Source organism: Pithys albifrons, chromosome 9 (assembly GCF_047495875.1).
Source record: "Pithys albifrons albifrons isolate INPA30051 chromosome 9, PitAlb_v1, whole genome shotgun sequence".
NCBI lineage: Eukaryota > Metazoa > Chordata > Aves > Passeriformes > Thamnophilidae > Pithys > Pithys albifrons.
Genome location: NC_092466.1, coordinates 651,594 through 667,239, shown reverse-complemented (window position 1 = coordinate 667,239; position 15,646 = coordinate 651,594).

The window sequence follows — 15,646 nt, the reverse complement described above, 5'->3', positions numbered from 1 at the left end:
TGTTTCCCAAAGCTCAGGTGAACCGAAAGGTCCAACTGATATTATAGAGTGAATCTTCAAACTCTTTAACTTCAGGAAAGTAAAACCTGTTGCTCTTTTCAGGTGAGTTTTCACCATTCCATTTGTTTTTATGGTGTTGTAGGGGAGGAGGAAACCAAGACCCACAGTTACAAACCTCGTGTCTCTCCTCAGTGACAGTAAAGGACAGTCCAGTCAGAGAACATTCCCCATTAATCTGCTTCTGGGGTCTGACAGGGCATTTCTCACCTGCTGGAGGGATAAACTGGCTGTCCCTGCCTGGGGTGGAGTGTGCAAGGAGGGGGATTCACCATGTCCCTGTCCCCTGAGAAGTGGCACTTGCTCTCACTTTGCTGTGGTCACCAGAACTTCTCCAGGTTTGTGAATGTCCTCAGGCAGTTCCTCACTTCTCACTCCAGAAGGGGAAGACAGCAAATCCCAATATATAGTAATTAACTGGAACAAACACATTATTGTTTCCACTGGAAGGAAAGAAAAGACCAGCACAGGCCAGTTTGCTGGCAGTTGTGGTGACAAAATAAACCTTTCTGAGAGGAAGGGTGAGGAGGAAAAGGAGGCAGCCCCTGGTCAGGACATGCTGCAGCATTTCCAAAGTAAAAAACCACAAACAATAATATCATGGTGCCTTTATGGAAACTTTGTGGAAATCTGTTCATAGAAGTCCTTCTCTGGGAGGGTGGGCAGGCCCTGGCACAGGTGCCCAGAGCAGCTGTGGCTGCCCCAGCCCTGGGAGTGTCCCAGGCCAGGCTGGACAGGGCTTGGAGCAGCCTGGGCTGGTGGGAGGTGTCCCTGCCCAGGGCAGGGGTGGCACTGGGTGGGCTTTGGGATCCCTCCAACCCAACCCATTCCAGTCTGTGATTCTACCTTGTGACTGAAACAAAGTGCTTGAAGGTATTTTAGGATCACTTGTTTGTGAATCATTACATATTCTACTTGTGATTAGAAAAATGCAGCAAATGAAGGTTATGCTTCTAAAAACAGCAGGAAAATGTCAAGTTTAATGATGTGTTGAAATCTTTTAATTACAGCTCTCATGAAATATTTTTAAATGGGACAGACAGACAGTATTTTAATATAGCTTGTAAATTGTGTGATCATCATTGTGCATGGGGTTCAGATCCTTTGAGGCTGACACTCTTTGGGTGCATCTTCCTCCAGACTAATGTCTGTTTAGTCCCACCACGTGTTGTGCTGTGTCTTGTTTGTGTTTCTGCACTGACTGCAACCAGCAGCTCAGCTTTCAGGAAATGCCCATCAGAAATATCCACTGAAATATTCCTCAGTTGCATTTTGTCCTTATTGTTCCTATTTGTCCGTAGGTGCTGGAGCACAAGCTGCATTCCAGGCTGTGAGGAAATTCTGGGGTATGGTTTTCCCTTCAGTTTTTACTTTAAAAGCCACTTCCAAAAAGCAAATATGAGCACAGCTCTTTCAGGTTTTGACTGAATTGAAATGTCTTAAAATATTGCCACAAATGTTAATCCTGTGTTGAACAGCTGCCAAAATGTTTGTTTTTCTTTGCTAGAGGTAAGGAAATATTATGACAGAAACCACTGAGCTTTCTTCATGTTTGGGGTTTTTTGGATTTTGAACAGTAAACAAGTCAAATTGCAATGCTTGGAAATGGAAGCAGCCCTGTAGAATCTCATTTAGGCTGATCTGCTGCTGGGTATTAAAAGCTCTTTCAGAGAATGTTACTGAAATGGCAGAATGGAAGCCGTGAGAAATTAGGAAATAGGTAAAGTCTGGTTTCTGTCTGGTCTCCTTTGGTGGTCACCAGGGGCTGTGGCCACCAGGGGCTGTGGCAGAGGGTCCCACTGGAGATGCTCCCCACAGCAGCAGCTCCACCACCCTGGGCATTTCCTGCTGCACAGCAGCTCCTGCTCGCTGAGCCCGGGCTTGCTGACCTTTTCCACAAGCTTACACTTTGCCTGAACGTTTACAGGTTTTCAGATAGATCAAAAATATTATCTAATATGTGACACAAATGTCATAAGTGCCCTGTGCCAAGCTCTCAGGCTGCTCCCCAAAACAGGAACATCAGGGGTTTTCAAATAAGAAGCTGATGAAATTATATACAAATAGGGCATATTTCTTTCTAATCTCATTATCAGAAATGGCTGAGCAGTTTCAGCTCTGATTTAGCCCAAGGAACGTGCTCTGCAACCCAAACAGCTGAAGCTCAGCAAAATCATAAACAACAGCAAATGATGTGTTTGTAACAGGCACAGTCAGTATCAGACTTGAAAGTGATGAGCAGGATTTGCAAAGAAAGATCAAATGCTAAATATTGGAGCAGTGCATAATGTATGGGCATAAATGCCAACTCCAGGTTGCCATGCTGGAAAGCTTTGGGGGTGCTGCTTTCCAGCACTGATGTCAGAGATGGAAAAGTCTGGATTTGCCTTGTGGAGTCCTTTCTGTCATAGGAAACAAAGGCAAGAAAAAAACAAGAAGGAAAAATATTCTTTCTGCTTAATTCAATGAACTTCCCTCTTACAGTTGCTGCTCTTTTCTGTTTTATTGAAAAGGCAATTGAAACTCTGCTTTCAGAAAGGAATCTGTAAATGAGCTCCCGCAGAGCTTGGTGAGTGCTCACTTCTGGTTTGAAAATATCAAAGACTTTTTGGGCTCTCAGTGTTTAATTCCATGGTTAAACTTTGATATTTCTCCAATGAATGGTTTTAATTTATTGCAACCATATGCTATGAAAAGGGGGAAATTACTTCTATTACTTGTAATGACAGAATCTCACAGTGGTTTCGATGGAAGGGACCCCAAAGCCCACCCAGTGCCACCCCTGCCATGGGCAGGGACACCTCCCACCAGCCCAGGCTGCTCCAAGCCCTGTCCAACCTGGCCTGGGACACTCCCAGGGCTGGGGCAGCCACAGCTGCTCTGGGCACCTGTGCCAGGGCCTGCCCACCCTCCCAGACACCAATTCCTTCCCAATATCCATCTATCCCTGCCCTCTGGCAGTGGAAGCCATTCCCCCTCCGGCCTCCCCAGGCTCTGGGCCAGGAGCCCTCAGAGCCGCCGTGCCCAGGGTGCAGGTGACCTGTGCAGGTGACCTGTGCAGGTCCCTGGGGTGTGTTGGTGCCTGTTGGGCAGAGAACAGACCGGCCCCACAGTCATGGTGCTGTTTGCTCGGGCACAGCTCCCACACTCCCAGCTCTGCTGGGCCAGTTGCCCTGGGAGCTTCCCGAATCAGGGCTTATTCCTGTGGAGTCTGCTTTGAGAAGGATCATTTGAAGGAGACCTTTGAACAGAGGATCAAAGCACATCAGAGAGCAGGGAGGTGGCCTCTGGCTGGAGCTGGCCCTGGTGGCCTCTGCAGTCCTGCTGTTGCCCATCAGGTGCCAGAGCAGCACAGCTGCTGCCCAGACAAGGGAAGGGCAGGATATCAGTCCTTCCATTCCTGCTTCACATGAGCAGAGTGTTCCTGGAGCAACTCAGCTCTTTCTACCTGCAGCTGAGCAGTGACAAATAAAAAAGTGGTATTTGCAGGTTTAAGCATCTCTGTGTCCCTCAGAGCAGCACGAGCCACAGCTCTGCTGCCCTCCTGCAGTGGGACTGGCCCTGTGCACTGCTGTGTTCTGGCCAGATCCCAGACCAGGACCTTCTCCCTGTAATGCTTTGATCATTGCAGGTGTCCAGGTTGTTGCTGAGATGAGGGAATTCCTGCCATATGTGGCACTTCTCCATTTCTGCTGGCTCTGTGGGTGAGAGGCACTAAAATAGGATGCAGCATTCCTGCTGCTCCGGAGCTTTGTTCATTCGCAGTGCAGGGGAAGGAGGGAGTGCTGCAGGAATTCAGGGCAGGCTTTGGGCAGCAGTGCCACAGTGACAGATGGTGCAGGCACTGAGGCTTCCCAAGCTGTGCCTGTTCTCCTGGCTCAGCGACTCCTGGCTGTGCAGAGGTGCCCACTGTCAGCAGCATTTGCCCCGACCCCTCTCTCAGGTCTATTTTGGTGTTCTGACAGTCACAGAGACCCTGGGAGAGGCTGGTGGGATGGCTGGGCTGGGGTGCTGCTGTCCTACCACATGCCTTGCTCTGGATGATCTGCTCCCTTGGCAGAGGCTGCATGGCCGTGGCATTGCCACCCAGGAGTGGCACAGGCCACAGCTGCCACCACAGAAATGTGAGAGTGAGTGTATTTATGCACACATGACATGCAGAGCCCTGTCCCTCTGCCCCACAGCACCTGAGCTGCTCCAGACCCAGCTCTCCTGTGGTGGGCATAGTGAGACCTGGGCCAGCAGAGTGGTCTGAACCTCGGCTAAAGGACAGCAGAGGGAGTGCAAGGATTGGCCTTAGCCCACAGCACTGAAGGCATTTCCTCGTGGTGGAGCTGTGCCAGTCAGAGCCCCCAAGGCCCTGCACATCCCTGGCAGCACACAGCACAGTCTGCAGGCACAGGGACCTGGCACTGCCAGGCTGTCCACCTTACCTGGGAGAACACCTGGGAATTCTGCCCATCACATAGAGAAGCACTGACAAAATCAAGTATATTTTTACAAAACACTCCTGTTTTGACAAGACAGCCCTTTCTGGCAAAATCCTGTTTCATGAGCCAATCCCCAGCCCACTCCTCCTCCTCTGGTCCCCATTGCTCCCTCCATCAGAACCACCTGGGGACAGGGGAAGGAGCAGCAGTGGCACCAACCCAGGCTGGAGAAACTGCCTGCAGGGGATGGTCTGTGACCTGCTCTCTTCTCTTCCAGTGAGTAGAACAACAGGTTTGTGACACTGGTGCCATCAATACCAAATAAAAAGTCTGTAATGTGAACTGAGGAGAGTTTAGAGGCTGATCCACAGCTCTGCCTCAGCTATTAGTCCTGGGCACATTTTCCTCCAGAGCTGGAATGAATTTGCAGCGTTCACCTTCGTTCACTGAACTTTGAGTTTTTGTTGTTGTTAAAAGCTGCCTGTTCAGTGACTGTGAAACCTTTGGAAGGGGAGCAGAAGTCTGAACAGTGACAATGCAGTTTTGTTATTCCCCCGTGGCTGTTCCTTGAATTTGTACTGGTTCACCTGATTTGTGTAGAATTATCATTGATTAGCAGAGATGAAACGTTCATTGCCAGCCAACATGTTCCAAAACCAGACCTCACACTCCAGTGCAGTGTGCTCTGGTTGGGCAGTGCCATGGAATTTGGGATTCATGCCCTCTGTTCCCAGGGCTGCCAGGGGCCTGCAGGAGGAGGCAGGAGGGTTTGCTGGATTTGGGTAAGTCAGGGACTGCCCAGGGCTCAGTTTGCTCTGCTGTAAAAGGGCATGAGAACACAGTTATAAACTCTTCAGCCCATCAAAGGAAGGACAGGAGCTGCAGAATTGTGTGGCTGCTTCTACACAGGAGTTCTGTAGTGATTTAGGAACAGTCCCAAGGCCTGAAGCTTCTCAGTAGGTGATGTGGTTAAACTGTGACTGATTCTGTAAGGGATGCTGAGGGTGCCAGTCTGCCACCCCCAGGCACACCAGTGCAGCCAGAGCTGCAGCTGCATGGCCTGGGCAACCTCCCCCTGCATTCACATCAGAGGGTTCAAACCTCAGTGCCTGTCAGCAAGATAAAAAGAAACTTTGTTTTTTCAATAGGGAAGTCATCTGTGACTCATTTTGATCATTCTGTTTAAAAATAGATGCAGTTTCTTCATAATAAACTATTTTAAATCTAATTGTATTCCCAAATAGTCCTTTACAAGATGCATTTCAAAGCCATTTCTGCTTGTTATTAACACAAATCTTCCATCTCCACGTTTGTATTTTATGATTATTTGAAGTAATTTTCTAATTTGTGACTCACAGCTGTATGAAAAGGTGTTCTGGTAATTGTAGCTCTCTTGGCAGACTTTTGGGTTTAGCTTGTGAGAGTGAATTCAGTTTGCTGGGTGCCCAAGGTGAGCATTGCCCATGCCCAGTGTGTGCTGGCAGCAGCTGGGTGGGTTGGGCATGGGGCACACTCACTGCTGTGACAGACACACAGTCCTGTATGAGCATTGCCCATGCCCAGTGTGTGCTGGCAGCAGCTGGGTGGGTTTGGGCATGGGGCACACTCACTGCTGTGACAGACACACAGTCCTGTATGAGCATTGCCCATGCCCAGTGTGTGCTGGCAGCAGCTGGGTGGGTTGGGCACGGGGCACACTCACTGCTGTGACAGACACACTGTCCTGTACCAGCTCTGCCCATGCCCAGTGTGTGCTGGCAGCAGCTGGGTGGGTTGGGCATGGGGCACACTCACTGCTGTGACAGACACACAGCCCTGTATGAGCATTGCCCATGCCCAGTGTGTGCTGGCAGCAGCTGGGTGGGTTTGGGCATGGGGCACACTGACTGCTGTGACAGACACACTGTCCTGTACCAGCTCTGCCCATGCCCAGTGTGTGCTGGCAGCAGCTGGGTGGGTTTGGGCACGGGGCACACTCACTGCTGTGACAGACACACTGTCCTGTACCAGCTCTGCCCATGCCCAGTGTGTGCTGGCAGCAGCTGGGTGGGTTTGGGCACGGGGCACACTCACTGCTGTGACAGACACACAGTCCTGTACCAGCTCTGCCCATGCCCAGTGTGTGCTGGCAGCAGCTGGGTGGGTTTGGGCACGGGGCACACTCACTGCTGTGACAGACACAGTCCTGTACCAGCTCTGCCCATGCCCAGTGTGTGCTGGCAGCAGCTGGGTGGGTTGGGCATGGGGCACACTCACTGCTGTGACAGACACACAGCCCTGTATGAGCATTGCCCATGCCCGGTGTGTGCTGGCAGCAGCTGGGTGGGTTGGGCACGGGGCACACTCACTGCTGTGACAGACACACTGTCCTGTGCCAGCTCTGCCCATGCCCAGTGTGTGCTGGCAGCAGCTGGGTGGGTTTGGGCATGGGGCACACACTGCTGTGACAGACACACTGTCCTGTGCCAGCTCTGCCCATGTGTCCATGCACAAACCCGGCAGCAGGAATTGCACAACAGCATCTTCAGGCTGTGTCATACACGTGGCTTTTCTATTTTACCCCTTTTGCCACCCTGTGCATTGATTACAGGTGTGGCACTGCTGGGCTGGCAGATCTCTGGTGTGTGGGCAAACTCTCCCTTTAGACACTTTTGGGCCAGTTTGCCTGGCTGGGATATTTCCATTGCTTTGTGATCCCAGGTCATTCCTCTTTCCTGACTTCTCAGAGCTCCTGGACTTATTCCAAGAGCATGGAGTGACAGGACACAGGGAATGGCTTCCCACTGCCAGAGGGCAGGAATAGATGGGATAATGGGAAGGAATTCCTGGCTGGGAGGGTGGGCAGGCCCTGGCACAGGTGCCCAGAGCAGCTGTGGCTGCCCCATCCCTGGAAATGTCCCAGGCCAGGTAGGACAGGGCTTGGAGCAGCCTGGGATAGGAGTTGCACTGGAGCAACCATGGCAGGGGGTGGCACTGGATGGGCTTTAAGGTCCTTTCCAACCCAGGCCATTTTGTGATTCTGTGAGACATTGGAGGCTGATTCCATGTTGCTCCTTCCTAAACCTAATGTAGAGTAAAATAAAATGCCAGTTCTGCAGCCAGCATGTGGTACAGCTAAACTTTCTCCAAGTGTTTCCCAGACATTTCAACAAGTCATTTTCCAGTCCAGTTCCTGTTTTTCTCTGCATCACCTGAGCTGCAATTCATGTGCAATTTCAGGATCATGACTCAGCCATTTCTGGGTTTTGCCACTTCTCAGGTTGAGTTCAACTTTAGCAGACTTCAAAGTAATAATTCTGATTAAAAATTAAGAGTTCTGGTTCTGGTTCTGGCCTGTGAGGACATAAGTTTTGAATGGATGTGAGGTTTGAGCTGGATTTTTCTTAAGTAATTCCACTGGTGGGGGGATGCAAAACTCGGGTTTTCTGACAGCACCAGGAGGTTGCCAGTCAGCTCTTACCCTGGGGCTGATAAAAATCCCCAACCAGGTAAACAATGAGAAATCAGATTGTTTCTGATTTCAAATGAATTTTAGGTGCATTTGTTGTCCATTGCAATGAAACTGGGACAAACCCACATCCCAGGGTCGTGACAGGACGTCCCAGCACGTTCCTGGTGTGGCTGTGGTGCAGCTTTCCCTGCAGCAGGTGGTACTCAGGAATCCACCTGCACTCGGGTCTCAGGTCTCTCTTCCAAGAGAACTGTCCAGGAGGATCCAGCAGCAGTTCCCATTGGGGTGCCTTGAGAAACTCCTTCCCTGTGTTATCCCAGAGCCCCCAGTCCCCCCTGGCTGCTCCTGGCCTGGAGCTCCTCCTGTGCTGGGTCTCACTCCTCCTTTCCCAGTGTGCCTGGGCAATATTGCCAGAGCTGACATTCCTGGGGAAGAAGCATCAAATGGAGCTGCTAATCACGCTGGAAGGTTTGTTTTGTAACACTCCTTTCAGCTTTAATTACTGGTAATTTCGAACCACGGGGCTGTGCCATTAGCAGTGTGTTTGTCACTTTGTCGAGTGAGGTTTTACAGAAACACAGAGAGCAAGTACAGTATTTTCTGCTGGGATGGGGATGGCAGACACAGGCAGGGCTGTGAGCAGCCAGCCTTGGAAGGTGGGGCTGGGAATGGACATTTACAGTGACTCCAGCACTGCAGCATGAAAATATATCCTGATTAACTGGATTTAGTGCTGTGTGTCCAAAATACATCGTTATAAACCCACCTGAAATAAATGTCAGGCCAAAGGATGATATTACCTTTCTCTTAGAGGCTTGGTAAATTTATTTTCTTGAAGATTTACCAGATTTCAGCTGTTGTGCTTTTGTTTGAACCAAACCTGATGGAAAGTATTCATTCTGCAAATCGAGTTAGGGTGAGAAAATTACTACTTCTATGAAACATAATTTATAAATGTTTAGAAATAGTCAGCGGAAATCTGGTTTCTGAAATGGATTGTGCCCCTTGGCACTGTGTCCCCATCTCACCAGGCAGTGAACAGGACACCACAGGTGACAGCCACCCACCTGTCCCCTCCTCTTTACTGGGTCACCTGGGCTGCACTTCTGCCTATGAGGTGCTGGTGGCTCTTTGTTTCCTTGGGTAAGAACAGCTGTGGGTGATGCTGGGACTGAGAAGCAAAACAGACCCAAGCATTTCAGCAGCAGTACAAAGTCAGAACAATGAACTAGAAAGAGAAGATGGAAAACTTGAATTTAAAACTTTAGCTCCTTTTCTTTCATATGAAAAATTTAATACAGCATAAAAAACTGATTTATCAACAGATTCCATTCACTTATGAGTTGGGGGTTGCACTGATTAGCTGAGCTGTGGTGACCATGTTCATTTTGTCTGGATTGTGTTTGAATGGAGCAAATCATTTGCCCAGAGAAACACTCAGAAATTTTAAAAATCAAATTAAAAAACATATGGAAAGACTGAAGGCTGGGGAAAAATGAGAGAAGAGAAACATCCCAATGTCGTGGTAAAAAATCAACCTGTGAATCTCAAAGCCCTGAGTGGAGAAGGAGAGGTTGTGATTTTGTGGTTTTAATTCCATGGCATGTGGTTAGAGAGAAAGAAGACAAAGATTTCAGCAAAGTCAGCAGAGAAGACACACGAGCAGAAGGCTGGACTGTTTTACTGGCATGAGGAGTGGCTGTGGTGGGATGGGGAGTGGCTGTGGTGGGATGGGGAGTGGCTGTGGTGGGATGGGGGATCACTGTGGTGGGATGGGGAGTGGCTGTGGTGGGATGGGGAATGGCTGTGGTGGGATGGGGGATCACTGTGGTGGGATGGGGAATGGCTGTGGTGGGATGGGGGATCACCGTGGTGGGATGGGGGATCACTGTGGTGGGATGGGGGTCACTGTGGTGGGATGGGGAGTGGCTGTGGTGGGGTGGGGAGTGGCTGTGGTGGGGTGGGGGATCACTGTGGTGGGATGAGGAATCACTGTGGTGGGATGGGGAGTGGCTGTGGTGGGATGGGGGTCACTGTGGTGGGATGGGGAGTGGCTGTGGTGGGATGGGGATCACTGTGGTGGGATGGGGGATCCCTGTGGTGGGATGGGGGATCACTGTGGTGGGATGAGGGATCACTGTGGTGGGATGAGGGATCACTGTGGTGGGATGGGGGATCACTGTGGTGGGATGAGGGATCACTGTGGTGGGATGGGGGTCACTGTGGTGGGATGAGGAGTGGCTGTGGTGGGATGAGGGATCACTGTGGTGGGATGGGGATCACTATGGTGGGATGGGGAGTGGCTGTGGTGGGATGGGGGATCACTGTGGTGGGATGAGGAATCACTGTGGTGGGATGGGGGATCACTGTGGTGGGATGAGGGATCACTGTGGTGGGATGGGGGATCACTGTGGTGGGATGGGGGATCACTGTGGTGGGATGGGGGATCACTGCGGTGGGATGGAGGATCACTGTGGTGGGATGAGGAATCACTGTGGTGGGATGGGGAGTGGTTGTGATGGGATGGGGGATCACTGTGGTGGGATGAGGGATCACTGTGGTGGGATGGGGGATCACTGTGGTGGGATGAGGAATCACTGTGGTGGGATGGGGAGTGGCTGTGGTGGGATGAGGAATCACTGTGGTGGGATGGGGGATCACTGTGGTGGGATGAGGAATCACTGTGGTGGGATGGGGAATCACTGTGGTGGGATGGGGAATGGCTGTGGTGGGATGGGGAGTGGCTGTGGTGGGATGGGGGATCACTGTGGTGGGATGGGGGTCACTGTGGTGGGATGGGGAGTGGCTGTGGTGGGATGAGGAATCACTGTGGTGGGATGAGGAATCACTGTGGTGGGATGGGGAGTGGTTGTGATGGGATGGTGGATCACTGTGGTGGGATGGGGGATCACTGTGGTGGGATGAGGGATCACTGTGGTGGGATGGGGGTCACTGTGGTGGGATGGGGAGTGGCTGTGGTGGGATGGGGAGTGGCTGTGGTGGGATGAGGAATCACTGTGGTGGGATGGGGGATCACTGTGGTGGGATGAGGAATCACTGTGGTGGGATGAGGGATCACTGTGGTGGGATGGGGATCACTGTGGTGGGATGGGGGATCACTGTGGTGGGATGGGGGATCACTGTGGTGGGATGGGGGTCACTGTGGTGGGATGGGGGTCACTGTGGTGGGATGAGGGATCACTGTGGTGGGATGGGGATCACTGTGGTGGGATGGGGGATCACTGTGGTGGGATGAGGAATCACTGTGGTGGGATGGGGGATCACTGTGGTGGGATGAGGAATCACTGTGGTGGGATGAGGGATCACTGTGTGCATGGCAGGCTCCTCACCCGAGCAGCAGAGAGGAGGAATGTGTGCAGGTAGTAGACATTTCACAGGGGATATGGGGGAAACTGGGATATTAGGGAATGACAGAAGACACTTAATTAGCAGAAGACCAGGGGGAAAATGTAACTACAATACCTGTCTGATACATATGAAGGAAATGATTTCTCTCTGCCCGTGTGTCATGGGACACAATCCTCACATTTGTGTGCAACCTGATGCACAACCTACTTTCAAATAGTTTCAAATAATGTAAATACACCATCACTAATTTTTCCAAGCTTCTCAATGCTGTTCATCCACACGGGAGAAGTTTTGTGTTTTCATGTGGTGTTTGAGCTCATATTCTTCAGACAAGCACAATTTGCTCTTTCTCACACTTTCTTTTTTTCCCCACAGTATTGCAGTTATAAATTTACATTAGGAGGGTAAAATTAAGAAGTTGTCAGCAGAGAGGGAAAGTTGCATTATTTATGGTCTGATGAATTCCAGAAGTCATTAATAATAGAAACACTGGGCACATTCCCACAGAATGCCTCTTCTCATACTTAAGCTTTCCTGTAATGAAGGCTAATTACTGTGGGTACCATTAGCATCAGACTGGAATTAGGGGTGTTAAAATGTGATATCATTAAAGGGAACACAGTAAATTCAGGATATAAATGAGCCACTTAAAATGCTAAGCAGTATGGTGAAATATTATATTATAAAAATATCAGCTCAAATACCATGAGACTGAAAATGAGGTCAAATAGTGATGTACAGAAGTCTCTTTTTAATAAATCTGAGGTCCATGTGTGGTCTCATTAAAGGGAACCATGTGCATTCCCAGCATGTCACATGATTGTTGTCTTTGTGTTTTAAGACCTTGGTTTTAATTCTTGTTCTGAGACAAATTATGTCCCATATTGTTGCTGAATGATCTCTGTTTACCTTCAAATTTCACCACATTTTACCATGACCTGAGAGTGAGCAGTGCATTTTTCTATGGAGACCTTTTTATCTGCCTCACTTGTGCTTAATGTTTCTATATTTTTTCTGTATTAGTGGACATTAATGTGGGCATGCACAGTATGCAAAAACCTGCTCACTTGACATTTAATTTATCAAGATCTCAAGTGGAGTTCCAGACCCAGATCCCACCTGTATGACCCTCCTGGCTTGGCTTTTCACTTGCAGGAGGTGGATGAGACCTGCAGACAGATTACACACCATATGAGAGGATTAAGTAGTTCAGGGGGCTGGCAAATTAAACTGTTTTCTCAGAAGGTCTAACTCAAGGCTTTTCAGACCCAGTTTTGTGACACAGACATTGACACCTCCCTCATCAAGGCTCCTGAGATGGGAACTGCTGCAGGTCCAACTGGAGGGGACTGGCAGAGCAGGGATGCCAGCCCAGCACTTGGTGCAGGAGGTTTTGCTCATTCTTGTCTCCAGCCACAGCAGAATTAGTGGGAATTCACTGTCTGGAAACACTGACACAGGGTTTTCCAGGAAGGAAACCACTGATATATTAAATAGGCCTTTCAAGACCTGCTATTGTGCCTCTTTTAGAAGTCCAGTTATAGTTTAATTTTTAATGTAGTATTAAGGATAGGTCTAGAACTTCAAAGTTCTTTATTTCACAGAACTGTCCATGTACCAGTGCCCAAAGGGGCTCCAGGAGAGCTGGAGAGGGACTGGGGACAAGGATGGAGGGACAGGACACAGGGGAATGGCTCCCACTGCCAGAGGACAGGGATGGGTGGGATATTGGGAAGGAATTGCTGGCTGGGAGGGTGGGCAGGCCCTGGCACAGGTGCCCAGAGCAGCTGTGACTGCCCCATCCCTGGGAGTGTCCCAGGCCAGGTTGGACAGGGCTTGGAGCAGCCTGGGCTGGTGGGAGGTGTCCCTGCCCATGGCAGGGGTGGCACTGGGTGGGCTTTAAAGTAACTTCCAACTCAAACCAGTCCATGATTCTGTGAATCAGCACAGGCCACTGTTAATCATTATGGATAAAAATCAGAGGTTCCTCTCCCTGGGAGTCACTCAGTGTTTGAGGAGAGAGGGAGTTTCATCGAGTGTTTCAGGGGTTTTGGTAAATATTGGCATTTCAGTATTGGAACTTACACAAGACTTTTAACTTCTTTTCTGTGGTACCTTCTGCAGAACCTGCCATGATTCCTGGTGCAGCCACAGCCATGTACAAGGAATGCCCAAATAAAGGAGAAAGGAACTCTTGGTTTCACTTGTGTTTAAAGTAGCTGAGGTGATGTTTGTTTCCCAGGCCCTAAAGCCAAGGGCAGGTGTGCCCTTGGTCTTTCCAGCAACTGCAGGATAATGGTTAGGATCAAAATAAGGAAAACATTTGGGACTGGGAATAAAATGCCAAACTTTTGATTTTCAGTGAGAACTTGTGTGGCTCATGGATGTTCAGAATTATGCCTTTTGTAGGCTCTCAAAGTGTTTTGGTAACAAATTCTCATATGAATCTTGAGTCCAGTTAAACTGAACTTTGTCTTCTGTGCCAGTGGAGTTTTAATGAGCAAATGATGCAAAACTGAAGCAAAACTGCCCAGCAGAGTACCCATTGCCACTGCTCTTACTGAGACTAATTCTCCTCTTTGCAATTAGGAAAGTGATTTACCTTTGAACACTGTTAATTGTTACAAAAAGTTAAAAATTAGGATAGTAGCAAAGGCATGTCTGGCTTATGTTAGTGTGTGGAGGGGAAGTTTGGTTTGGGAATGAGCAGAGTTGACAAGTGTGCATCACTTGTGTAGTGAAGGGCCCTATTCCAGCTGTTCCCCCAAGCTCCCTTACCATTTGTTACGTCCACCCTTTCCAAGTAAACACATAACATACCTGAAACACTCTAGTTAATGATTTTAGGGTTTAACTCCCCTTCAGTGGTACACAGCCCTGAAATGTTGAGGATTTGGTTAGAATTCTTCAAAACAGCAAATCCAAAGTGTTGTTCCCGCTGAGTTTTGTCTGCACAAGAAGGTGGGGGCACATTCTGTTCTGTTTAACTCAAACCCAGTGGACTGGAGTGGCAAACCAGGTGCAAATGATGCTCTGGAGCAGTGTTGTAACTTAGTTCTGTGTTCACATGTAATGGTAGTTTATTTAATGGGGATATATTTAAAGAGAAATAATCCCATGGTCTTAATATTTAGAATCTGTGGGCATGCACATGAGGTTTGGGAACCTTCTGTAACAGGCAAGAGTTTTCTGCTCCCTCCCACGTGGCCCATCTGTTCCTGTTGGATGGGAGCTGGGAAGGAGTAGCAGCTACACATGGTGTGCAGGGAGGGTGACTGGATGTGCCTGGGAATGCTGCTCCAAATGGGAGCAGAGCAGGGAGGTGGGATCCACTGTGTTTCTCCTCCAGGATTCAAGGAGCCTCCCGAGTCTGTAGTTTGGATGGAGCCAAACCTTTGTGTACCTTGTGCTCCCTGGACACCTCCTGGGTGAGCTGGGCCAGGTCCAGCTGCTGGTGGGGCAGCAGCAGGTTTGGGGCACAGACCTACCCAAAGGTGGGTGAGTTCTGTGGGGGTCAGCCCTGGATGAGCTGGGCCCTGCTCTGGGTGCCTGAGAATCCTGTGCACAAACACAGCTCCCAGTGGGTAAAAGTCAGCCTTTGGAGCACAGTGTAGATGTACCCTAGAGTTAATCAGAAGCAGATATGGAAAAACACCAAGGGAGCTCAGTTGTGTGTGAAGATTAGCACCTACAAAGGTGTAATTTGAGATAAAACTAAAAATCTGAGGTGCCAGCTGGGATGAAATGCAAGGTGTGCATCAGTACCTTGGTTGTCATCATCACATTAAATTTCATCAGATATTTAGAGTCACAGACTGACAGAAGGGCTTGGGTTGGGAGGGGCCTCAAAGCTCCTCTCATTCCTGCGTGGGCAGGGACAACCAGACCAGGCTGCTCCAAGCCCTGTCCAGCCCAGGAATTTGAGTTGGTTGTGTTAAAAGATCTCTCTTGTTTTGACTCACAGATGGCATTTGGGCTCTCGTAGTATGTTAATGATCATTGTAGCTGTTTGCTTTGCCTTTTTGCTTCCTCTGATACATGGAACTTATTTTTAACTCTATTCATCATGCAGAGAACTCTGTCTTTAACTCAGTCATACACAGCTCATGTAATGCTTATTTATACCCCAGTCTGCACTGGCAGGCTATAAATGCTGCAGGCAAATGAAGTGAGAGAAGAAGTTATGGTTATACCCAGCCCTAACTCAGTCCTTACATGCACATGCATTACATCAGTCTTACCTTCCAGTCTATTCTTAGCCCAAAGTAGAGTTTCCAGCACAGAACTGGGATTTTCTGCTGTCATGTCCTGCTGTGTTTCAGAATTCCATCGTTTTACA